This window comes from Neomonachus schauinslandi, chromosome 14 (genome assembly GCF_002201575.2).
Source record: "Neomonachus schauinslandi chromosome 14, ASM220157v2, whole genome shotgun sequence".
Classification (NCBI taxonomy): domain Eukaryota; kingdom Metazoa; phylum Chordata; class Mammalia; order Carnivora; family Phocidae; genus Neomonachus; species Neomonachus schauinslandi.
The window spans coordinates 46,229,400-46,255,136 of NC_058416.1; positions in this window are offsets into that span (position 1 = coordinate 46,229,400).

The window sequence follows — 25,737 nt, forward strand, 5'->3', positions numbered from 1 at the left end:
TCAATAGACCCAGTAGGGACACTGCCCTCCTGCCCAAGACCCAAGCAAAACCAAGAAGTCCTTAGGGGCTCCTCCAGCACCACAAAAGACAGGAGACCTTGGACACTGTTCATTAGATGCTCCTATAGAAAAAGGAGTACAAAGTAATCCCAAGATCCTCCTTCTCAGGGACAAACACAGTAAATAGTACTTGTGAGGGCCCTTTGGGAATTGGAGAGGAGCTATTTGTTCTGGCCCTTAGATACTGGGCTGTTCGGGTATGCTAAATTCCAAGTGTAGGCAGGGCGTTGAAATAAAGATGTTCTGGAAGCAAGAGAAGTAAGGGGACTAGGAAAAGAATGGCAAGTCAGAGCACGAAAGATAAGGGAGGGAAGTGCTGTGAGGCAGCTTGAAGGTTAAAACCAGCGATGAACGGGCCTTCCTGGTGATACCTCTCCATCAAGACATCTGAGAAACACTGTCTGGGCTGACTGTGTTTCCTTACAATCAAGAAAAAGAGAAAGGAAAGCTGCTTCGGGAAAGAACTAAAGTGTATTCTAATCAGTAAAAACATGAACAGGAAATTCTACAAAGGAACGTTTCCAAATGAATAGGCAGGATTGAATTTCCTCACTGGTTCTCAGATTTGAACTTTTTAAGTGCTAAACCCCAAACGAGCATCAAGGTGGCTTTTCTCTTTATTAAATGGAGAAATAAGAAAACATAATATTTATAAAAATGCTGCTTGGTGACCTGCTTTTTTTCATTTTACAGTAAATCATATTGTAGTATTTTAAGATCATGTGGTTTACACTCCCTTTTGTGATCTTACAAAAATCCAACTCTATTCCTGGCATTGCATTCAACTAAATTCCATTGTTTCGTAGTTATAAAACTGTGCGCTAGTATGTTGAACCAGAAATCAGTGAAATTTACTGGCAACAGAGACTTGAGCATTCATGTAAAACCAAGTTTAGTACATTAAGAGTGATGCTCGGATTCATTTGTTTGTTCCAAAGATATTTATGGAGCACCCACTATGTGCTAGACACTTCCCTAAGAAGTAGGGCCCTAACAATGGACAAATCAGACTAGGCTTCTGTTCCCCTAGAGCTTAGACTCCCAGGGGAGGCACATTAAGCAAGGGAAGAAACCAACCAGATTCTTTGAATAACAATAAGTGAAAATGAAACCGAGCAATATGATAATGATGATACTGGGCGGGTCACTGTATCTGATGGGCCAGTGAGGAGAACCCACCAGAGGAGGAGGTATGGGGTGACGGACTGATTTAGACAAAGGAGCCAGTCCTTCTAGGAGCCAGAGAAAACAATTTTAAGCAGACAGAGCAAGTGCAAAGGCCTGAAGCAAAAATGAGCTTCCTCCCCTGGGAACAGAAAAGAGGCTTATGGGGAGGAGTGTGTTTCAGGTCAGAGTCCAGAACCGGTCTTCAGGTCATAGCAAGGAGTGTGGATTCCAGAAGGGCTCCCTTGTTAACCACAAGGCCTCACCTGCGTTGCCTGGCCACCTCCAATGGGTCATGCTGAATCCTGGGCAGGTCAGATGTGCTCCCGTGTGTGGCTTAGCCCAGGTCAGCCACCCGCCCCTCAGCGTTCACTGCAGACCTCATGGGGCACACATGAGGATGGACGAAGCTACCCCAGGCCCACCATCATCGAGGAAGGAAAGTGGCTGATAGGGCCTCGCTGAACTTTTCCTAATGAGCCAAACAAACCCTTCCCAAGCACCCAGTCACAGTAGGCAGCCCCCAGCAGATCCCCCTGACCTCGTGTCCCATCCAACTCTATCCCTTCCTGACGTCCCCACCACCATGGTGCTCTGCAAAGGCTCTGACCCAGAGGACCCACTGGCCCCAGGGCCTCCTGCCGGCTTCCCCCTCCCAGAGCCCGCTCTGAGGGAGCTCCTGGAGAACTGTCACTGCCCTGGGCTGGCCACGTTCTCCATTCAGGAATTCACCCCACAGGCAGTCACTGGGCTGCTAGTCAAGGTCATGGCCGCGTGCTGAGTGTGCCCTGCCGCGCCACCTGCCCAGAGCAAAATAAAACAAACACTGGGGCACTGACACACTTATCTCCAGGGCCTCCTCTTCTCACATTCTCACTGGAACAAGCACATGCCTGGCCCCAATTCCTTCTTCTTGCAATCACCTCACATCCCCTCACAGAATAATAATATGACACGTTCCTTTGGAACAGAGTGCTGCCATGTGACGCAGCACATGGGCTCTTCGGGCAGCCCAATCTGGTTTCCAGCCCCGCTTCTGCTGCCGACGGCCATGTGACATTGAACGAGAACCTTCACCTCGCTGTACGTCAACTCCTGCCTCTATAAAATCCAGAGATCATGATTTCCACCTTAAACAATGGCCGCGAGGAAGAAAAGATACACCAGGAACGATGCGAGGCACCTACCACACTGCGTAGCCCTGTGAGCACTTAATTAAAGGTCACTTCCAGTTCTCTTTTGTTATAATCCCCAAGGTTTGTAAATAGGTTCTGGCTTTTCTTTACCTCCGTGTCCATCTTCTGCTCATTATACATAGAGTGCCTAGAAAAATGTTCTGCTCAGAGGAGTCGACCCTGAATGCTCATGCTAGCCAACCAGAGAACACACTCCACACAGCAACGGGAAAGTGAGTGAGGCAGTGGGGGTGGAACAGTAGAGAGTTAATGCCCCCCCCACCCCGGGGTTGGGGGAGGCACGTTCTGTACCGGGCACTCTTCTGTATATGTTAGAGCCTTCAATAAACTTAAGCCTCACAACAAGCTCAGGAAGCAGGTATTCTTATCAAGCCCATTTTTGCTGAAGAGAAAACTAAGGTGCAAAGAATTTAAGGAATTTGAGGGGCACCTGGGTGGTTCAGTGGGTTGAGTGTCTAACTCTTGGTTTTGGCTCAGGTCATGATCTCTGCACTGTGGGATCGAGCCCCGCATCTGGCTCTGCACTCAGTGTGGAGTCTGCTCGAGATTCTCTCTCTCCTTCTGCTCCTCCCCCTGCTCTCACGCTCTCTCTAAATCAATCAACCGATCAATCAATCAATCAAATCTTTCAAATAAAATAATTCAAGGAATTTGAGCAAGGTCCTACACTTAGTAATTGGTAGAGCTAAGGTTGAAACCCCAGCAGTCTGGCTCCAAGATCGTGCTCTTCACCACTGTGCTCATCAAGAGTGGAAACCATTAGGAAGAGCAAGATGCAAAGATGAAGACGTCCACAGTGTGATTTCTTTAGGGAGCAACAGGAAGATTTAAGATTACTAGTAAATTTTGCTGGATACAGGGACTTCGAGAAGGAGACACAAAAGTTCCTCAACCAGAGTCAGAGTGGACAGACAGGAAAAGGTAAGAGAAGGAAACCCACAGCCTGGGGTAAGCTAATGCATAGAGGTGAAAAGGAAGGAGCAGAGCTTTTACGAATACATCAGAGGGGGGGAAAAAGAAATATCAAGGAGAAAGTGGTTCCATTAATAAATAAGGAAGGTAAAATAAATCAATGAAGATCTTTCAGTGGCTGAACTCCTCAACTTGCTTTCTGAAATTGGATTTTAAGGAGAAAAGTAAAGAGGTAGAAGCCAGAAGTATCTGAGTAACGCATGGATATGAGCTATCAAATGAAGCAGATGCAAATATGAAGGAGGCGCTGTTGATCTGAATCAGGGACTGTGCAAGAGAAGCAAACAGGTTGAATATGAATAGAGGATACCAAGTGCGGGAGGTAGAGATTGTCTACATTTCTGTGGCCCCGTCTCCCAGGTCAACATCCGTTGCCTCACGCCACTAGCTTTCCAACCCAGTCTCCATGGATACCCCCTTCCCATTTATTTATTCATTTATTACCTAGTTATTGACTGAGAATGATTAAACTCCCTCCTTTGCCCTTGAGGAGTTTGTGATCTTGTGGGAAAAGCTGACGTGTCAAGAAATCATAAATATGCAATGTGAGAAGCCCTACAATGGAGGAACAGACAGGGGCATGGGAATCACGAAAAGGAGAACAATGAACTCTGCCTGGGGCAGTCAGGAAAGGCTTCACTAAAGTGGGGGTCTTTAAGCTGAGAATTAAAAATAGAGACACGTGCCAGGGCACAGTGGCAGAGGGCGGAGTCTGTGCAGAGTGTGGCTTGTTTAGGGAGCTGTAAGCAGCCAGGTGTTCGCAGACACAGCAGGCAGATGAGCGGGGGTGGACGATGTGACCAAAAGGATTTTGGTGCCCCGTGAAGGATTTTGAACCCACGTGGTGGGATATGGAGAGCCATGGAAGGGTTTTTAATGGGACGGTGGCTTGATCAGATTTTGTTCTAGAAGAATAACTTTAATAGCAGTAGGAAGAGTTGGGTAAAACATAAGGGCACCATTACAGGAGTTCAGGGAAGATTGGAGAGGGCCTGGCATGGCCACAGGGACAGAGAGAAAAGCAATGATTTGAGACACATTTGGAAGATCGTGTCAAAGGCAACAGCGAGGTGCATTGAGACGAATGCTGGAAGTCACCCATTGAGTATGGCAATTAGGAGGACATTGGTGACCTTCACTTTAGAGGTTGCTGGGCACTGGTGTGGGGAGGGGTGGAGGCAGGCAGAGGCCAGACTGAGCGTTTGGAGGATGAAATGGGAAGTTAAAATCTGAAGGCAGAAGTCTGTGAGATGAGCATGAGGAAGCTGGGGTGTCCTAGGGAGATTTACAGGAGAGGCTGAGCCACAGATCATGGCTCTAGTTACAGGTGCGGGAGGAGGAAGCTGCAGGACAAGCAGATAAAGCCATATGACAGAGGACTGGCTGCCAGAGCAGAAAGGGACAGGAGAAAGCTTGTGAGACTGAAGGTGTGGGTGTGCGTCGCTTTCTCACCCAGTAGAAACTGGGAGTAGAGGAGTTTGTATCTGTTGGTTTCGGCTTTTTCTGTAAAGTAAGAGAGGGGAAAAGGTTATGGGAAGGTTTGGGATCAGCTTCAATGACCAAGAAATTAACTGACTGCACATGACAAAAGGGTCATGGAACTCCGTCACAGACCCAGCTGACACTACACAAAATCTGCAATGGTACCACTTGTCAGATTTGGGTACATTTCCTCAAGGATATGAAGCAACCCTGCTGTTGTCTTGGCGGTGCTCCCTCCCATCCTACAATTTCCTGAGATCTGCCTCTACCTCGTCCCTTCTGCTCATGTAGGGACCTGAGTTACTTAGGGAGCAGCCAGTTCCTGCCAGTTGACCCCTCCTTTATAGGTTACAGTTGACTGTTCCTGGGACAAGAACCTGATCCAGTCTTGGGATATGAAAATCCCTTGCCTCAGGAACTTAAAACTAGATCTGAAAGCTCCCATCTCAGTTTGCCTTCTCTCCAGTTACAAATTTCAGAAGTGATCAGTGGGAGCCACCTCTTGCCGCAAAGACTGAGAAACAGAAAAAATATATATATAATTATACAATATATGTATGTAATATATATATATATATATATATATATATATATATATAGTATATGTATATGTATTGCTGCCAGAGAAGAATGAAGTAGAAGCCGAAAGAAAAATGGAACTGATGTTACAGAGGATGTCCTTGACTTTCTTTAATACTCCAGCCTCTGTTTCTCAGCATCCCTGCAGCTTTTCACAAAAAATTTCTTCCAAAATCTTCTTAGCTTGGCCAAAGAAGGTTTCTGTTACTTCCTATGCCAAGATTCCTAACTAAAACAATGGTGAAGACAGGTATTAGACTTACCCAGATTTGGGGGCATTTGCAGGGTACAGCAGTGCAAAAATACGAGAGGAAGAAAGCAGTAGAAGGCATGGCTTAGGGAGGGTGAGGGGATCCCCCAAGAGTCCAGGTTACTTTTGAGCAATGGTTCTCAACCACCTCCACCATCAGACTCGCCGGGGAGGTTTTCACAGCAAAGCCTGCCTACCCCCTTAGAGTTTCTGTGTTTAGTAGTTTGGGGTGAGAGAGTGCAGCTGGCATATTAGAAATGGATCTGTCTTGGGTAGGGTAGTGATGTGGGTGGTGGATGAAGGTGCCAGAGGAGAGGATTGTGAATCAAGAGCACCAGATGGATCCTCAACACAGACATAAAAGCCCCAAGAGGACGACAGACTCAGGGTGGAGAAGAATCTGCAAACCGGGACCCAAAGGGTGATTTGGGCCTGAGCCGACAGCAGTGAGGAAATGGGAGCCGGAATTGGACAGCAGGCCACGGACGCCACTTTCCTCCTGATGCATATTCATACCCTTCACGATTGTTCTATGATATACCCTTTGGGAAGCATTGGAATAGAGGCCAAGAACACAGGCTGTGGATGTGGACTTGAACCCCACCTCCACCACCCCCTGCTGCGTGGCCTCAGGCAAGTTGCTTTACCTCCCTCAGTCTTAGTTTCTATATATGTAAAATCAAAGTGCTTTATAATCTACGGAAGGTAAATAAAATAATGTTAAAATAAGTATTCAATCCATGGTTTCTATTATTATTCATGGAAAGTGGTTTCAAGGCATAGCGTAGATATGTTTGGGTGGGTGAGTTGGGTGAGGAAGTAGAGAGCCAAGCGGGAATGAATGGCTAAGAGGGAGGAAATGGCAAGAGGGTCTTTATTTTGGAAGTGATCAGGCCGCCTGGGTGGCTCAGTCGTTAAGCGTCTGCCTTCGGCTCAGGTCATGATCTCCAGGTCCTGGGATCGAGCCCCGCGTCGGGCTCCCTGCTCAGCGGGGAGTCTGCTTCTCCCTCTCCCACTGCTCCTACTCTCTCTCTCTCTCTCTCTCTGTATCTCTCTGTCTCAAATAAATAAATTTAAAAAAAAAATTCTATTTTGGAAGTGACCGAGGAGGGCAGGAGGGATGAACTCATTGAGAGCTTTGTAATGGTATCTTGTTTTCTAATGTTGCTGTTACAAACTACTACCCACTTAGTGACTGGAAATAACTCAGATATATCATCTCATAATTCAGTGGGTCAGATTTTCAACATGAATCTCCACTGGGCTGAAATCAAGGTGTCGACTGGGGCGCCTTCCTTTCTAGAAAGCTCCAGGGAAGAATCCTTTCGCTCCTTTTTCTACATTCCTTGGCTCGTGGCCCCCTTCCTCCACCCTCAAAGCCAGGAGCCTCACATTTCTCTGAGTCATTCTTCCATATCATGTCTCTTTCTGACCACAGCTGTGAAAAATTCTCTGCTCTTCAGGACCCCTATGATGACACCGGCCTACCCGGACCATCCAGGATAATCTCCCCATCTCAAGATCCTTAACTTAGTTATATCGGCAGAGTCCCCTGTGTAAAGTGACTGTCCGCGGGTTCTGGGGATGAGGACTCCATGGACCACTTCCTGAGGCCCTCGTTCCTCTCACCACACACAGGGACAAAGACTCTGCCTGCAACCTCTGACCGTCTGCAGACCCAGAGGCCTGCCTGACCATCAGTGCTGTGAAGTCAGTTGGAAATTAGCTCAGGGTTCCAAATGAAATGAAGGTGCAAAGTGGTTTTGATGTCTCTGCACCGTTCTGCGCTAGGCCAAGGGCTGCTGGGTCAGGAGAGAAGGACGCATGGAGAGTCAGCCCTGGTACACACCTCGGGCGCATCTCGTCCCAGCTGGCAGCAGTGGCCGTGATGTGCGGGGGCTGAGAACTGGCTAGGGTCGATATAATGCCAAAGGGGAGCCCAGACTTGCCCTTCACCTTGTTTGATCTTTCTGCCCCACAAGTACCTTCTGCTGCTCAAAGACACAAGCTTCCCACAGAATGTGCTTCTGCTGCAAAGCCGGATTTTCCTCTCCACCTTCCTACCCGGCTCTCACCCTAATCCCATCCAAGTTTGTCCTCGAGAGCTGTTATTTGGAAAGGATATGTTGCTTAAACATATATCAAGGTAAATGATTATCAGGGTTAATGGGGTCTTTTTCTCAGGAGGGTTTGCCTTTTAATAGGGAATCCTACCTGTACCCAAAGGAAAGAATTGCTAATGGTGGGTTTCAGATAGTCATGCACAAGCTAAAGAGGAGGGCCTCCAGGCGCATCTCGAATCAAGCCCCATGGGTAGCCACCCACTCCAATTATGAGCAACGTTAGGAGCAGCTTCCAGGAAATTAAAGACCCTGGCTCTCCGCCTGACTTGAGTGATGTCTTGAAGCTACAGATTCCAGATCCTCCTCCCCCAGCAGGTACTGACTTGCTGTTGACTTCTGCACCAGAACATTCTCACTTCTGCCTCTCCTTCCCTGATTTAGGAAACCTCTCTGACCAACTTCCTGTCAAACCACACCAGAGACACCTATAGCAAAGGAATAAGCTCAGTCATAGGTATCATTTTAAGCCAGACCTGACAACCTACCTGAATGCATGGAGGGGAAGGAGAAAGAAGCAGGTATTGGCAGTGGAGGCATTAGAAAAGCTTAATAGCTACTCTCCGTATTTAACTTTTATGATTCTGCAATCCTTGAAACATTAATAATCTATCTGATGACATCTGAGTTACCCCCCCCCCCCCCCCAGCTCTAGAAATCTCAGTGCTTAAAAGGGATCTTTCAGGGAATTGGCAAGCAAATTTTTGTTCTTTTCTTTATGACTTTGCACTCCTGCTGCATCTGTCAGACACAGTGAAGGGTTTCCCATTGCACAGATGAGTTTCCTCTCATTGATTGGAACCTTTTAACTGGGCATCAAGCATTATCATTCCCCAGCACTACGTTGGACTTGCTGACAGCCAAGAAGTATTCCGATGGTCAGCACACTCGTTCAAACCCACCCCTTATTTCCTCCATTATTGGTCTGGTGAGCAGGAAGTTGCAAGATACCAGACCACCTCTTTGCCATGCAAAAGTAAACATCTCTATCCTTATCCCATGGAATCAGGCTGGTCCATGGGCTTTTCACTTAATGTGCCATCAAGGAGCCTCGGTGCCCTGAACCATCTTTAAGATGGTTCTTTGGGGACATTCTGGGAACAAATGAGGTAACAGTAAGTGGCAGAGAGTGAAATGACTAGCTTTGTCTATGTTGTTCCCAATACCCAGGTATAGCCCTGGTTGAAATAGGTGGCTTTCCTGTGGAAGAGAACTTCCATAACTGAGTTCATGTTCTCAATTTATAGTCAGCTGCCCACATACACAGCAAGGCACAATCAGGTGATGACTGTGGTTCTCATCTCTATAGCAAAATGAAAACAAAGTGTTCTCACCAAGGGAAAACAGAAAGAAGACAGAGTGAACACAAATAAAAAACCAGAGTGACATCTACAAAAGTAAATGAAACAATAATCCAGCGATTCCACTCTTAGGATATACTCAAGAGAATTGAAAACATATGTCCACACAAAAACTTGCGGAGGGATGTTCATAGGTGCATTATACATAAGAGCCAAAAAAGAGAAACAACCCAGATGTCTATCCATCGATGAATAGATAAATGAAATATGGACATTTGTACAATGGAACATTATTCAGTGATAAAAGGGAAGGGAGTATGGATACATGCTACATCGTTGTTGAACATTGAAAACACCTGAAGTAAAAGAAGCCAGACACAAAAGACCACATCCTGTATAATTCCACATAATTCCACCTGTCTGAAATGTCCAAAACAGGCAAATCCATAGAGACAGGAAGTAGATTAGCAATAGCCGGGGCCAGGGGAGAGGCGGAATGGTTAGTGACTGCCAATGGTTACCGGGTTTCTTTTAGGGGCGATGGAAATGTTTCAGAATTAGATGGTGGTGATGGTGGCACGACTGTGTGAATACAGAAAAAGCCATTGAATTATGCATTTTAAATGGGTGCATGTTATGGTATGTGAATTATATCTCAATAAAAAATTAAACAAGTAAAAGCCATTTCAGTACCGGTCGGCCAGACAGGGAGAAAGAAATCAGAAATGAAGAGTGACCAGGAATAGGGAATAGGGTGCACATGGATCACTCATTCATTCAATAAAATTTTATAAACATGTGCTGTGCTGGACACTATGCTCCCAACAGAGTTGACTTAGAGTGAATGAGACAGATATGATTCCTGCAGTATTGAAGTATACCACTTGGTAGGGGAGACAGACATTAATACAATAATGATACAAATAAGTGCAAGATTACAATAGATGGGCGCATTGATTGATGATAGATGATAGATGATAGATGGATAGATAGATAGATAGATAGATAGATAGATGATAGATAGATAACAGACACAGAGAGAAATAAATATATTACACACACTTCTTAAATGTGGAATCCCACTATATTATGCAACATCACCTAATAAATTCTTTTCAGTCAGACTCGGGATAATACAAATAAACCATCAATAATGTCCTAACATCTAAAGACATTTTGGATTTTCTCAATCCCTCAGTCAAAAGCATTTCTCCTTGAGACATCAGTAGAGCCATCATTCTTATCACTGATGGAACAAGCAAGAGGGGACAGCCATCTCATACTCCATGAGCACTGGCACAACCAGTAGGCAAATACCAAGATGATACCAGAGAACCATATGGAACAGCAGGCTTGAGACTCACTTTAGAGATGGAGAAACGCGGACCGTGAGAGGAGAAGTGGATCACCCAAGATCTGGCAACTGGCAATGGTAGAGTTGAGACTTGGACTCGCATGATTATGAGTTGTTCACCTAAACAGCAGCCTTACACACTCCTTCATTCGGCAGATCTGTGAAGTTGGGATGCTATCCCTCTTTCCCTGGCTTAGGCTCTCTTATTGAGTAAGTCTCCATGCCCCTGGTTTGAACCACCTTGGTGAACTCTTCCAGGAATGCATGGAGGAGAGGGTGGACCGCTGGTGGCCTGAGAGCCCAGACAATTCCTGAGCTGTCTATAGAGAGAGAAACCCTGGCCTGTCCCTCAGCCCAGTTCTCACCTCAAACAAAAGAAGGCCTCCAGGTGTTTCAAGTCTGGACCTGAGGGACTGGAGCTTTCTACTCTATGACTATCCAACATACCTCATAGGCCCAAATGCCCATGCTCAGCACTGAAACTAAGTCAGCTTTCTTATGAGCCCCAAGGACCTTTGCTCTCAGTCACTGACTGATAATCCCACCGCTGTTTCTCACAGAGCCTGTGGCATTCCTCCCATCTCTTTTTTTATTATTATTATGTTATGTTAATCACCATACATTACATCATTAGTTTTTGATGTCCTCCCGTCTCTTTTGTCCCTCGTTTTCTCTTTGGCTTCTACATCAACCATCCTTGATCCTCTATTCCCTTTTCCTCATTCAGTTTCCTTCCAACCTCTTCCCCCCTCTTCCTTACATCCTTTCCACATCTCCCAGAATGTATTATGAACCACACTAAGTTAATATTTTACAGATATGGGACACATTAGTCTGCTGAGTATAAATAAATGGGTTTTTTTTAATGCTACATCAGTAAATGTGCATCACTTGATCAAATTTCGGAAGGAGTCCTGTTGGACTCTGCCTGCCAAAGGAGCTGAGTCTGTCATTGAGATCTAAAGCATTTTTCTGGCGTGAATGCTCTCATTTCTGTCCTTCCTTTGTGTATTTTTCTACTCTCCTTAAGCACACTTTCTGAGAAAAGCACATGGCAGAATAAAGATAGGAAGTGACAATGATACTTCATGCTTCATAGCATGCCTCCTACCTGCACAGTTTCACAAATATTTTATTTACTCTCACAATCACTCTGTAGATAATGAAGGTATAATTGGATACCGACATGGATGATCCCATTCAGTGGAGGAAGGAAATGAGGCTTAGAAAAGCTGATCAACTTCCCCATGGACGTACAGCAGGGAAGAGACAGAGGGACACTCAAGCCTGCAGACCTCAGAGCAGTGCTCACATGACTTTTCTAAAACTGCCTTGGGAAAAAGAGAAAGAAGGAGAGAGATATATGCGTAGGGGAATATAAGGTAAGAGAGGGGGCCAAAATCAAGAAAGAAAATGGGGGTGAGGGAGGGATCAAAGAATATAGAACTCCCATTCTGGGGAGTGGCTACAAAGCCTTCAGCCCAAGTTTAGGCAGGATGATCCCAAGATCCGATATGTAGGAAGCAGAAAGTTCTTCTTTAGCTGAGTGTTCCCTTGGAGATCGTGCTAGGGAATGTCGGAGTACTCAGATGGGCCACACCATATCTCAGAGGTATTGTTGCTCTTACTTGGGCCCACACACAGGGTTGAGGGGAGCAAAGAGTTGGGGGCACCTGGCCACAATTCTCCAGACACTGATTCTGCAAAGCTGGCTTCAGGGACTAACTACAGTGAGTGAAATGTTTGCTTTATTGAGCACCCAGAGTCCACTAGAAATTATTCTGGTTAAGGGGGATGTACAGAGATGAACACAACCTCTCTCTGCCCTTGACAAGCTCACAGTCATGGAGGGAATGCGTTCATGCCAAATGCAGATACAAATGTTTTCCTAAGAAGGGGAAGGTCCATTCCCTCCACAGTTCCCTCTTCACTGACCGTGTATTTTACCATCTGAAACACCAGTGCTATAAGGTGCTCTATGTAAAATACAGTCTGTGGGTAAGTCTGACTGGGAAAGGTACTGTTAGCTTAAGAAAATGATAAGAAGAAAGTAATCTTTCCCACCTGGCCTGAGGATCTTGGATACGTGTTTTATCCTGACTGCCGTTGATTCGCTTTGTGAGTTTAGACTTCATATAGTCAGCTCTATACTTTCATTTCCAGAGAGCTCTGTTAGGAAGCTTGTTTGTCTGGAACAAACAAGGAGCTGCAAATCAAGATTCCCCAAACTTTCAGGGTGCATCAGTATATTGTCTCGAGAGCTTAAAAATGTTTATTTCCAATGCAGATGCAGCCAGTCTTACTGGATCCTGGGATCTTCCTTGTTCGTGAGCATGACCAAGGATTCTCATGAGTTGGTCCACAGACACACAACCACAAAACTTTCCCTAACTTCTCCCACCTTTCCAGAGCCCCTTTTCCTCTGAAATCACTCAGCACTACTAGTCTGTGTTGCATAGGAGGAAGGACTTTCTTAGGCTGGTTGGGTTTTTCGTTTTGTTTGTTTGCTTGTTTGGTTTGGTTTTTTGTTTGTTTGAGCTGAGCTACAATACACCTTCTACATGCCAGTTTTGCAGTGGCAAAACACCTTCTACATGCCAGTTTTGCAGTTTTTTGTTTTATGCTTCCAGAGCATCTCTCTCCAGCCTTCTGCGAGTGACCTCAACCAAAAGCCCTGTCTCATTTCTCTGAACCCCTGTACAATGTGTCCGTGCTTCTTCTAAGACACATGTACTTGGGACTTAGCAGTGTTCATACTCATGCCTCATCACCTCCATTGAGCTATAGACACCTTGAATTATATAGAAGAGTGAGGGGAGCTCACATTTATGGAGCATCTCGAGTGGATGCTGTGGTGCTCCGCCAAAATCCCACCTTCAGGCAGACGGCTCACACATCCCCCCAGCTGCTGGGGGTACTGCCTGCCAACAGCCTGCAGCTGTGTCCCTCCCCAGAACTTGCCCTCGGCAGATGGAAGCTGCCTCACCCATGCTTACACCTCCTCCCCGGAGACAGGAAGTCAGTGCAAGGCAACAAAGGACAAAGGCCTGGCACCCTGGGCTCAGGATGTCTCCAAAGGGCCATCCAGCTCTGGAGCTTTCCATGGGATGGGACGGATCCTTTGTTGCAGGTCCGCTCCTTCCTCAAGTAACCCTACCTCCCCAGCAGGACTTCCTCTGAGAGCACTCCTCAGCACACCTCTGCATGCCAAGGGCAAAATCTTAGAGTCTGTTTCCTGGACAATCTGAGCTACAATACACCTTCTACATGCCAGGCACCAAGCTGGGTACTTGGTGTGCAGAGACTCACCTAATCCTCACCAAATTCGAAAGACGAGCCTACTTCTTGAGTATAGTTGAAGCTCCCAATACCCCGAGAGGGTGTCTAATTTACCAAAAACCACACGGATGGTAAGTGCAGTGACACAATTCAAATCTAGGCCTGCCGGATGCCAAAGTTCTTTCCATCACACTGTGAAAGCAGGATCTAGACCACACATCCTTCTTCTTTTATTGAGGTGTAATCGACATGTAATATTATATTAGCTCCAGGCATACAACATGACAATTCAACATTTGTATACACTGCAAAGTGATCAGCATCCTAAGTTTATTTAACACTCACATAGTTACATAGGGTTTTTTTTGTGATGAGAACTTTTAAGATTTACTCTCGTAGCAACTTTCAAATATAGGATACAGTGTTGTGAACTCTAGTCACCACGCTGTACATTACATCCTCCCCAGGATATATTTATTCTCTAACTGATTTATCTTTCTTTATCCCTTTAGCACCTCTTATGATGCCAAATAAATATTTGCCAAGGAAATAGTTAAAATGGAGATTTGAAAGTTCTGGAAGGTAGGGACTATGACTTAGGTATGTGTGGCCTCTCCCCTATAGCTTAGTGCTGTGCTGAGTACCTGGCTCAGCCACACTGCCAAATGCACTGATGACTTCTATGGTTCAAAGAAGTGTGGGATAGAGTCCTAGAATGGTATTTTAGTCTTTTTTGAAATATTAACTGGCCTACAACCTAGTTTCCTTTTATATTTGCCTAATTTTATTTTAAGTTGAGGCTCTGTGCTATGGGCTTTTATTTGGATACCAAGTTACTGCTTACCCCTGACCCTTCTCCATACTTTAGGCTCAGAGAGCCCTTGTTCAGATTCGGACAACTGGCCAAGATGCTCCACTGTCTTCATCTATACCCTGCTCCACAGCTGTAAGACCTCAGTTTTGTTCCTAAACACAAGTGGCTAGAGAATACACACGGAGTTTAAGCACATCTCAGAAGGTGATACTGGGGAGCACCCCGATGGTGTCATCTATTCCTGATTATCACCCTTGTAGATCACTTAGCTCATCCTGCCAATTCTCACAGATGAAGAAGCTATACCAAACCTGGATTCTGGTTTCTACATCAAGTTTTATTAGATCATGATTCAATTTGCATGGTGTACACATGTGTGGTGTCTTAAATTATGCAGTGAGTTTGGGAGAACATCTTCCATGAAGCTCTGTCTGAGTCCACCTCTACCCCAGGATACTGTTAGTTCAGGTGCAGTCTTACCTATGTACTTGGGGAATACTAAATGGGTCTCTAACATGGGTGTGTACAGCCACTTTGCCAGCTAATGAGGCAGCCAAGAAACTGACGAATACCTGCTAACCCCCACAGTAGGGACTCATGTAGCGCCGACCCCAGAAGGAGCGATGGTATGTGACTTGCTGATGTGTTTATTCAAAACAATTTCCCACTAATATGGGTTCTGCACAATGTGAATGGAAAAACAGAGTTTCTGTGGAATCTCAGGTTGTTTTTTCATCTATCTACAAAATGAACCACACTCCTGTCTTAATAAAAATGCTACTCAATTACTATGATTTTATTAACAAGACAAGTGTAGCTATTTAGTGTGTAACAATGCAAGAGTTATAATTCCAAGGGGATTGTCAGATGCTAATTCTAAATTCAGAATGCAATGCAAAAGTTTTATTAGCCTCTTCCCTGCAAAGAATACTTCTACTCTGTGCTGGAAAAATATTTGGATTTGGTGCCTGGGTGATTAGTCTTAAAGGTTGCTATAGCCATCAGCACATTATAAACTCCTGAAGAATTTTACAGTTGAAAATACTGAAAACTGAAACTTCATCTTGGTTTTTGCCCACAGGAAGCAAATAGACCCAAGAACAGTATATTACGTGCCTAAGATGTTCCTCCCTTCTCCACTGGGTCATCATATATTAAGATGTAGGATGGGACTTCTGTTGTCTCAGAATTGAGGTTAAATTCCCAAAGACCCATTGCAGGTCCCCCAAACACAGGCTAGGCCTGAGCCAAGGCAAGGGGAGAAGTTTTTAACTAGATGTGAAATTAAAATTTTCAACATAACTGAACTAGACTGTTTCATAACTGAAAGTGAATCTTAGCCATCCAAAGCGGACTTTTCCAAAATGTGAAAGTGACTTTGAGGACACAGGATCTCTCAGAGAACCCACAAAGAAGCGGTGGAAGGGATATTTGCCCGAAGATATCAGGAGGTGAGGTTGGGGAGAAAAGCAAGCTGTTTCCTGCGTGTACCCTGTTGAGTTTAGTGCATTTCATGTACAAGCTACAGAAATAAACCAGATCCAGGTCGATATTACAGAAATTTCCTGAGGAAGAAATGAGTGTAGAGCAGAGTGTTAGGCACACAGGGAGGAAATCAAAGATGAGAAATTCTATCACCTCTTGAAAGTTATAATGAAAAGTGGAAACATTTGGAAATATCTACAAATATAGATTATAGACTCTAAATAGAAAGCCCAAATAAGAGGGGCCATCCACTTGTCCATGTCCCTCAGGATCCTGGATCTGTCCCCCTTTGCCCCAGGGCCAGCAGGACCCCACTTGTGCTGGGCAACCACGTGGGAGGCCGTGGCAGCCTGAGGGATCCAGACACCGGCCCTGTCCAAAGCTCCTGCTGGCTGGAGCCAGAGACTTGGGGTTCCCGGTTCATGAGTGGCTGGATTAACTTGGGGTCACCTCTTCTTTCCACTTCAGTTTGTTTGGAATCTAAATGAAACGGTTTTACAAGAAGCAGAAAAAAGGGGGAGGGATTCTTCTGACAAAGTTTTGTTATATTTCTGGCTAAAAGACACAGCGTGAGAAGTGTAGATGCTGGAAAACATTGGAATTTTTGTTGGATTCAGTGATTTATAAGACAGTAATAAACATCTTAATCTGTCTGGTTCCTGAAAATCTAGGATGAAACACAAGATGAAAAGAAATAACTGTCATAATAAAAAGACAAAGTAATGTGGGTTCCCAGAAAAGGATTTCAGAAACTTTCAGGAGGGAAAGGCATTTAATCTTGACCTTGAAGGATTTTAGCAAATAGAAAAGAGTAGGTGGAACAGTGAGAAAAACTAAGTTTGTAATGGGCTCATTTGTCTTCATAATGACCTGGTTGAACAAGATCCTTATTGTTTACAGCACACAGTCCAAAGGATCCACTGACATGTGAATATTGTTTATGGCACACAGTCCAAAGGATCCACTGACGTGAATATTCAACAAATCTCTCTCATACATAGAAAATATCAGGTAAAAGCAAAGTTATTGCTGGTATATTTCAGTTTCCCCATTAGATGTTCCCTGTGTCTGGGAATTCAGCTTGTTCCTCCCTGCCCCAGAATATTCTGGAATAGCTGTAGCCAAGGATCAGAGGAGCTGGATCTAGGTTCTCAATAGGTGTTGGAGAAATTAGATTTGTTTCGTATCACATTGCAAGCCACCACCGAGTCATTTTGCAGTCACTCCTCTCCTCTCTATTCTCATCCCTTGACTTAAATTCACACGGTTCTTTCCCAAATTCTGCTGTCTTTTTGGACACCTTTCTTCTGAAATCTGTGAAACTTCTCTGCACTTACGACGAGGGCCATGAAGGATTTCACAGGGAAATCTAGTAAGGTTGTAAACTTCTGGAGACAGAGGCCTTTCCTATTTATCTCCAAAGCAGAGTTCCTAGTGCGTTGCTGGAACATGTGTTTAACAAAGGTTTTCCAATTAATTAAGATTAAACTCCACTGCCGAATGGAAATGATTAATCGTGGTAACTAATAAAAGACTATCCGGGATGTATTTCAGCAAAAGAGCTGGTACGTGCCGGATAATTATTAGAATGATACTAAGTAAGTAAAGAACGTTTTGGGGGTCTGAAAGTTGTTTTGGCTATCCCACGAGGTCAGAGCACCTCATAAAAATGATGGATGCTTTCTGCCTTCCGCTGAGCTGACAGCCCCCCTCTCACACTGCAGTTTATGGTTCCTGACCCCGCATTCCACCGGCGACCTGGAAGGGCCGCGTTTCTGTGAGCCAGCTCCGATAAGCCACCTGAAATCTTCCCTCCGAGGCAGCCGGCGACAGGCAGGCAGAAGGGGTCGGCTTGAGCCAGCTGGCCCTCCCCAGATCCTTCCCCCAAACTTCCCCAGATTCGACCATGATGTCTGTGATGGACAACAGCGCTAATCTCTTCAGGAACAGCCCGGAACACAGAGCTCATCTGTGCTTCGAGGCTGGATTTTGCAGAAAATGGGAGATGGCACCCAACCGCCTCTGGCATGCCAAGAGTGTGGCTGGTCTATGTGATACCCAGGCAGCTGGCCCACACCGGCACTCTCCGGGGCCACGGCAGGAGCTGTGACTCACGCTCTGTCTCCCCCAGAGTATCTGGGTGAGTGGAATCTGTATTACAATATGTGCTCTGTTGCTGTGGGGAAGGATGTGACACTTTGGACGGGATGCCACGGGGCACACGAGCCAGCATCTCGAAGATCTGTGGCTCAACACCCACCCCTAGGTGAGCAGTCCAGAAACCTGCCTGAAGTCCCCAGCACCAACCACCCGGACCCGGACGGTGCGGCAGAGCTGTGTGACGGTCAGACTTCTCCCTGCCGCCAGAGGAGGCCCCAAAGGGGCCCAAGGAGTCGCATACCCCATTTGTAAAATGGGAGACACCTCGCTAATTGACAGGCCTGGGATGGTGTAGCACTTTAAATTACCTTGGCATTAATTGCCTGGACAGGTTGCTCACTCAAATTGCCCTGGCTCGCTAATAACCTGAGCGGGCCGGTGTTTTAAATGACCGCCACACTAATGGCCCAGGCTGGCTGCCATTTCACATGGTCCTGGCACTAATGGCCTGGAAAGGGGGCTTGCTCTGCAGATGAACGAGTGTCCTCCAAATGTGAAAGGATTATGGAAAAAGAAAGAAAAACAAGCATTTGCAAAGGAAATAAGAAGGAAGTTTTTTTACTTCTCCTCTTGCTACGCGCTAGGTGCTCTAGGACTAGGTCTGGAGGGCCACGGCTCCTCCAGAAGATTCCACTGCCACCTTCCTTTTCAGTTGCCAGAGCAACCACAGGCCACCATGACTTCTGTTTTTCCAAATTAAATTTTTAAAAATGTATCTACAGTTTGCTGAAGAAGAAAGAGCACCTCCTCTGCCCTACCCAGAGTTCTCCACTTGAATTCCTGTTCATTCCTATGCCTCTCCCCACTCCTCCCCAAACCGCATATTCACCAAGCGTGGATTGATTAAGGGATCGGCTTCCATGCGCAAGGCTCCTGTTGAGTCTTTGGGGGATAGAGATATGGAGCATAAACCCCACCTCTAGGGGCTCCCCTTTAAGCCCTTTACCAATAACCTCATTGCAATGTGATTCGCACCGTGACTTGGGGTGCGTTGGGAGCATGGAGGTTTCAAGAGTCTGCAGCTGAGATGAGCTGGAAAAGCTTCCCACAGAGGTGAGTCTGAAGTAGGCAATAGGAGGTACTCCTCAAGACAAGGAGTCAGGGGAGAGATGGCCTTGAGGGAAAGAGAGACTAGACACAAAGGCAGAATTCATGAAAAAGCCCACCTGCAAACCGTCAGTAGGGCAGGGGCAAGGGGTGGGAGGCAAGGCAGGAAAGGTGTAGGCTGGAGCCAGACTGTAGAAGCCTCGGTGAGGAAAGGAGGGATTTGAAAAATATTCCTGAGGTGGAGTCTCCTGGATCTGAGGACTGGCTGCATATGGGCTTGGAGAAGGAGCGGTAGGAAGGGCTTCTGGCTTCTGGTATTGCTAACTGGGCACATGGTGCCGCCCTTCACAGACATGGGTTTGTGGGAAGGAACCGGGCTGGGGTGCAGGGGCAGGGACGTTAGAATGTGTTCTTTTTGACAAATACTGGTTCTCTGCTCCTCTCTGTCAGTAGCATTTCCCCCAACCCACCGCTTACAGACGCGTGAAGTAAACACACTATTGGAGGTGCTGGGAGACATGCTCTTGTCATGGGGTCTTTCCTGGGGTGTCATCTAGAGGACCATCCTCCCCATTCAGTGTGAGTGGGTCTTCATACAAATCAGTGCAGACGGTTCGGTCCCCACAGTTAACAAGAATAAGACAGCAAATTCAACGGCAATCCTCTCCCTCCCCCTTTGTGTTCCATTCTAGCTCATTTTCATGGCAATCCGAACTTGCAGTGGCTCTCAGGGGATGGTTTAGTGATAGGATTTTTATTTTTTCTTTCTCTTTTCCCTACAGTCAGGGGAGTAATAGGAAGAGGAGTGGTTTTAAAAAGAACAGGGTATCTATACAAGATTAAATGTTACTGAAAATCTAAATGCTGCCGATGTATTTTGACAAGTAAAAAGAAGTTTAGAAATTCTTTTGCACACCTGCAAGATTGACTGAATAAATGGAGAGAGTGATTGGATGAAACCAAATGACTCCTCTAGAGTCGACTGAATTCAATGGAATCGATCTGAATTGAGAACTGACCATTTGCAAAGTCCTGTGCTAGGCACTGGGGCAGGGTGGGGGGGGAGGGTGTGTGTACAAAAATGAACAAAGTATGGCCCCTGCTGTCAAGGAATTTAATGTCCCAGGCTGGGTTACAAGCACTACGCATTGTATTTAAAGCTGCTTCTAACGTGAGAAAGAGCCCTTCACAATGACCAGCCTCTCCAAAGCGTGACACAAACGTTTCCCTTTGTAGAGAACACAGCTCCTTTTGGAAGGAAACTTGGTCTTTCATCCGACCATCAATAGACGTACCGTTTGCTAAGTACAGGGTGCCTTGCTGGGCACGGAGGGAGGTTTAAGATGGTCAGCCATGGGTCCTGCCCACCAAGGTTTTACCTGTGAACATCTAAAGCCCCTTAATGTCAGAGGAAAGGTATAGCAACTTCAATATTTTTGTTAAAATAAACTCTCCTAGGATGACTTTTAACCCAAATAATGATTCTTAACAACAATTTATGTCGTTTGGGAGCTAGAAGGGAGCCTAGAAGTCTCCCCTCATCTCACACCCATTTATTGAGAGCAGGTCCAGAGAGATTGGATGGCCTGGCCAACAACACACAGATAGGCAGTGGCAGATCCAGAACTGGGACCTCATCTCGTCCTTGCTCTCTGTAGCCTATCTCTTGTAACAACAGATGCAACAATACAGAAGCAGAATCTAAAGACAGACAGAAAGAGACCCAGGAGCACCCTAAGTCATGAGAAAATCTTCACATCATCTCTAGGTAAGATCCTTCCCTTAGGAAAACAGATTTGCAACACTCTCACTACAGACATGTCTTTGCCAAGTTCATTAATAGCATTCATAGATACGTCAAGGGGAAATCTGCCAGCAAAGGTAAGAAGTATGAGACCCTATAAAGTTGCATTAGTGTCAAAACCAAGGAGAAGGCAAATAATTATAACTAGCAGCCACAGACTTTTCTTCCAGCACAACTTGGAGATGTAGAGTGGGTGTTTTTTTTCTTATGAAATCTCTAAGACACCAGCTTGCCTCCAGGCCTTCATTTTACCCCTTCCCACTTTCCCAGCACTGATGGTCCCTCCAGACCCTGCTCACTTCCAGCTCCTTCAGGACGCCTTCCCTGACCCCTTCTGGACCCTGTCAGTGAGCTTAAGAGATGATAAGATTAGATCTAAGAAGGAGAAGATTATGATAATGAAGCCAGTTTTCTACTTTAAAAAAATCCTCTCAGCTTTCTTTGAGTCCTCACAACAGCCCTGAGGTCATTAGAGTAGTTTCATTGTCCCATTTTACAGATGAAAACATTGAGGCTCAGTGGGAGAGATGGAGTCAAGCCTCAAACCCAGGCTTTTTACCTCCAAGTCCGGTGTTCTTTTCCCTCTGTTGCCCTGTCCTCTCCTTCACTCAATTTCTATGACATCAGGCATGTCTTCTGCATTGTCTTTTTCTTTTTTCCAATTTTTTTTTGTATTGGAGTAAAATACATATAACATAAAATTTACCATCTTAACCATTTTTAAGTGTACAGTTCGATGGTATCAAATACTTTCATAATGTGCAACCATCACCACCATCCATCTCCAGAACTCTTTTCATTTTATAAAACTGGTACTCTGTCCCCATTAAACACTAACTCCCCATTCCCCTTCCCCTGGCAACCACCGTTCTACTTTCTGTCTCTGTAATTTTGACGACTCTAAAGTACCTCATAGAAGTGGAATCATACTGTATGCTGTTTTTGAGTTTTAGGACTTTTCTGTGTAGTCTGAATATTAAGCACTTAGTAGATATGTGATTTGCAAATATTTTCTCCCGTTCTGTGGCTGCCTTTTTATTCTGTTGATAGTGTCTTTTAAGGCACTCTATAAAAATTTTGATTTTTATGAAGTCCAATTTGTCTATTTTTTTCTTTTGTTGCCTATGCTTTTGGTGTCATATTTTTAAAAAACATCGTTACCAAACCCAATGTTGTGATGCTTTTGCCGTATGTTTACTTCTAAAAGTTCTATTGCTTTAGGTCTTACATTTAGATCTTGAATGCGTTTTGAGTTAATTTTTGTATATGGTGTTATATAGGGTCCAACTTCATTCTTTCGCATGTGGATCTCTAGTTTTCCCAGCATCACTTGTTGAAAAAACTGTCCTTTACCCACTGAATAATCTTAGCACCCTTGTCAAAAATCATTTGACTATATACACAAGCATTTATTCTTAGATTCTCTCTTCTAGTCCGTTGGTCTTTGTATCTGTTTATGCCAATACCATACTGTTTTTTTGTTTGTTTTTTTTAAGGTTTATTTATTTATTTATTTGAGAGAGAGAGAATGAGAGAGAGCACATGAGAGGGGGGAGGGTCAGAGGGAGAAGCAGACTCCCCGCCGAGCAGGGAGCCCGATGCAGGACTCGATCCCGGGACTCCAGGATCATGACCTGAGCCAAAGGCAGTTGCTTAACCAACTGAGCCACCCAGGCGCCCATACCATACTGTTTTGATTGCTGTAGCTCTGCAGTAAGTTTTAAAATCTAAAAGTGTGAGTCCTGCAGCTCTGTTATTCTTTTCCAGGATTGTTTTCGTTATTCAGGGTCCCTTAAGATTCCAGATGAATTTGGGGATTTTTTTTTTTTTCTATTTCTGGAAAAAAATCATTGAGATTTTGATAGGGATAGCACTGAATCTGTAGACTGCTTGGGATGGTATCGACATTTTAATAGTATTTTCTAATCCATGAACATCTGGTATGTTTACTTTTACTTATGTCTTCTTTAATTTCTTTCAGCGATGTTTTGTAGTTTTCATTGTACCAATCTTTTACCTCCTTGATTAATTCCTAAGTATCCTATTTCTTTTGATGCTATTATAAAGAAAATTGTTTTCATAATTTCCTTTTCAGATTGTTTATGGTTAGTGTTTAGAAATACAACTGATTTTATGGGGCGCCTGCGTGGCTCAGTCAGTTAAGCCTCCAACTCTTGATTTCGGTTCAGGTCATGATCTCAGGGTCATGAGATAGGCACCAGGCTCCATGTTCAGCAGAGAGTCTGCTTGAGTTTCTCTCTCTCACGCTCCCTCCCCCTTTGCCCCTCCTCCCACTCATGCTGATGTGTGTTCTCTCTCTCTAAAATAAAAAATAAATAAAAATCTTTTAAAAAAAGAAATACAACTGATTTTTGTGTATTGTCTTTGTGTCTTGTTACTTCACTTGATTTATTTGTTCATTGTAACTTTTTTGTGGAATCTTGAGGAGTTTCTACATACAAGATCATATCATCTGCAAACAGAGGTAATTTTACTTCTTCCTTTCTGATTTGGATGTGTTTTATTTCTCTTTCTTGCCTAATTGCTCTGGCTAAAACGTCCAGTGTTCTGTTGAATAAAAGGGACAAAACAGACATCCTTGCCTTATTCCTGATCTTAGGAAAAGCTCTCATTCTTTCACTACTGAGTATGAGGTTTACTGTGGGTTTTTCACACATGACTTCTATTACATTGAGGTAGTTTCCTTTTGTTCTTTGTTTTTGTCATAGAAAAGTGTTGAATTTTGTCAAATTCTTTTTCTGCATCAATTGAGATGATCTTTTTTTCCCCTTTGTTCTCTTAATGTGGTGTATTATATTGACTGGTTTTTGTATGTTAAATCATCCCTGCATTCCAGGAATAAATTGCACTTGGTCATGGTTTAGAATCCTTTTAATATTCTGCTGAATTCAGTTTGCTAGTATTTTGTTGAGGATTTTTGCATCCCTGTTCATAAGGGATATTGGACTGTGGTTTTCTTTCCCCGCAGTCACTTTGTCTGGCTTTGGTATTGGGGTAATGCTGGCCTCAAAGAATGAGTTAGGAAGTGTTCCCTTCTCCTCATTTTTTGGAAAATATTGAGAATGATTGGTATTAGGTCTTCTTTGAATGTTTGGTAGAATTCACCAGTGAAGTCAACATGTCTAGCCATTTTATTTGTTCTGAGATTTTGGATTCCTGATACCATCGGCTTTGTAGTTATAGGTCTAATCAGATTTTGTTTCTTCATGATTCCGTCTTGGTAGGTTCTGTGTTTCTAGGAATTTGTGCATTTCATGGAGTTTATTATTTGTTAGCAAATAATTGTCCATAGTACTCTCCTATAATCTTTTTTTTCCTATAGAATCTATAATAATGCCCCGCCTTACTTCTGATTTCAATAATTGGTGTCTTCTCTCTCTCTTTTTCTTAGTCCATCTGGCTAAAGATTTGTCAATATTATTATCTTTTCAAAGCACCAACGTATGGTTTCATTGATTTTCTCTATTGTTTTTCCATTCTCTATTTAATTTACCTTTTCTCTAATCTTTATCTTTTCCTTTCTTCTGCTAGCTTTGGATTTAATTTGTTCTTCTCTTTCTAGTTCCTTAAATTGTAAAATTCAGTTGTTACTTTGAGATCTTTCTTGCTTTTAATGTAAGTACTTACAGCTATAAATTTCCCCCTTAGCACTGCTTTTGTCACATCTTGTAATTTGTGGTATATTGTATTTTCATTTTCTTTTTTTTTCCTTTTTTTCTTTTTTTTTTAAAGATTTTATTTATTTATTTGAGAGAGAGAATGAGACAGAGAGCATGAGAGAAGGGAGGGTCAGAGGGAGAAGCAGACTCCCTGCCGAGCAGGGAGCCCGATGCGGGACTCGATCCCGGGACTCCAGGATCATGACCTGAGCCAAAGGCAGCCGCTTAACCAACTGAGCCACCCAGGCGCCCCTGTATTTTCATTTTCATTCTTCCATAAGTATTTTCTAATTTCACTTGTGATTTCTTCTTTGACCCATTGGTTTTTTTAAAAGTTCATTGTTTAGTTTCTACAATTTCATGAATTTTCCAGTTTTATTTCTGTTATTAACTCTAAATTATCTCATTGTGGTCGGAGAAATTACTTTGCATGATATCTAGGTTTTTTAATCTGTTGAGACTTAATCTGTGACCTGACATATGGTCTATTATGGAAAATGTCCATGTGCGTTTGAGAAGAATGTGTATGCTGTTGTTAGGTAGAGTGTTCTGTAGATGTCTCTTGGCTCTAGTTGGTTTAGTGTAAGTCCCCTATTTCCTTATTTATCATCTGCCTGGTTGTTCTATCCATTATTCAGAGTGGGGTAGTAAAGTCTCCAACTAATATTGTGGGACTGTCTGTTTCTCCCTTCAGTGCTGTCAGTTTTTGCTTCTATATGGTCTATAGATAGGTGTACAAATATTTTTAATTGTTATATCTTCTTGCTGTATTGAAACTTTTATTAATATATAATTTCCTTCTTTGTCTCTTGTAACTTTTTTTGATTTAGTCTATTTTGTCTGAGTGCATTTTAATTTATTATTATTCTCATGCATCTTCTCTCCAAAACTAAATATAATCCATTAATACAGTTCTTTGTATCACCAACATCTGTTCATTGAATGAATAAGTGAGCAAAGTACAAATGGAAATAGCTTTACATTTAGAAA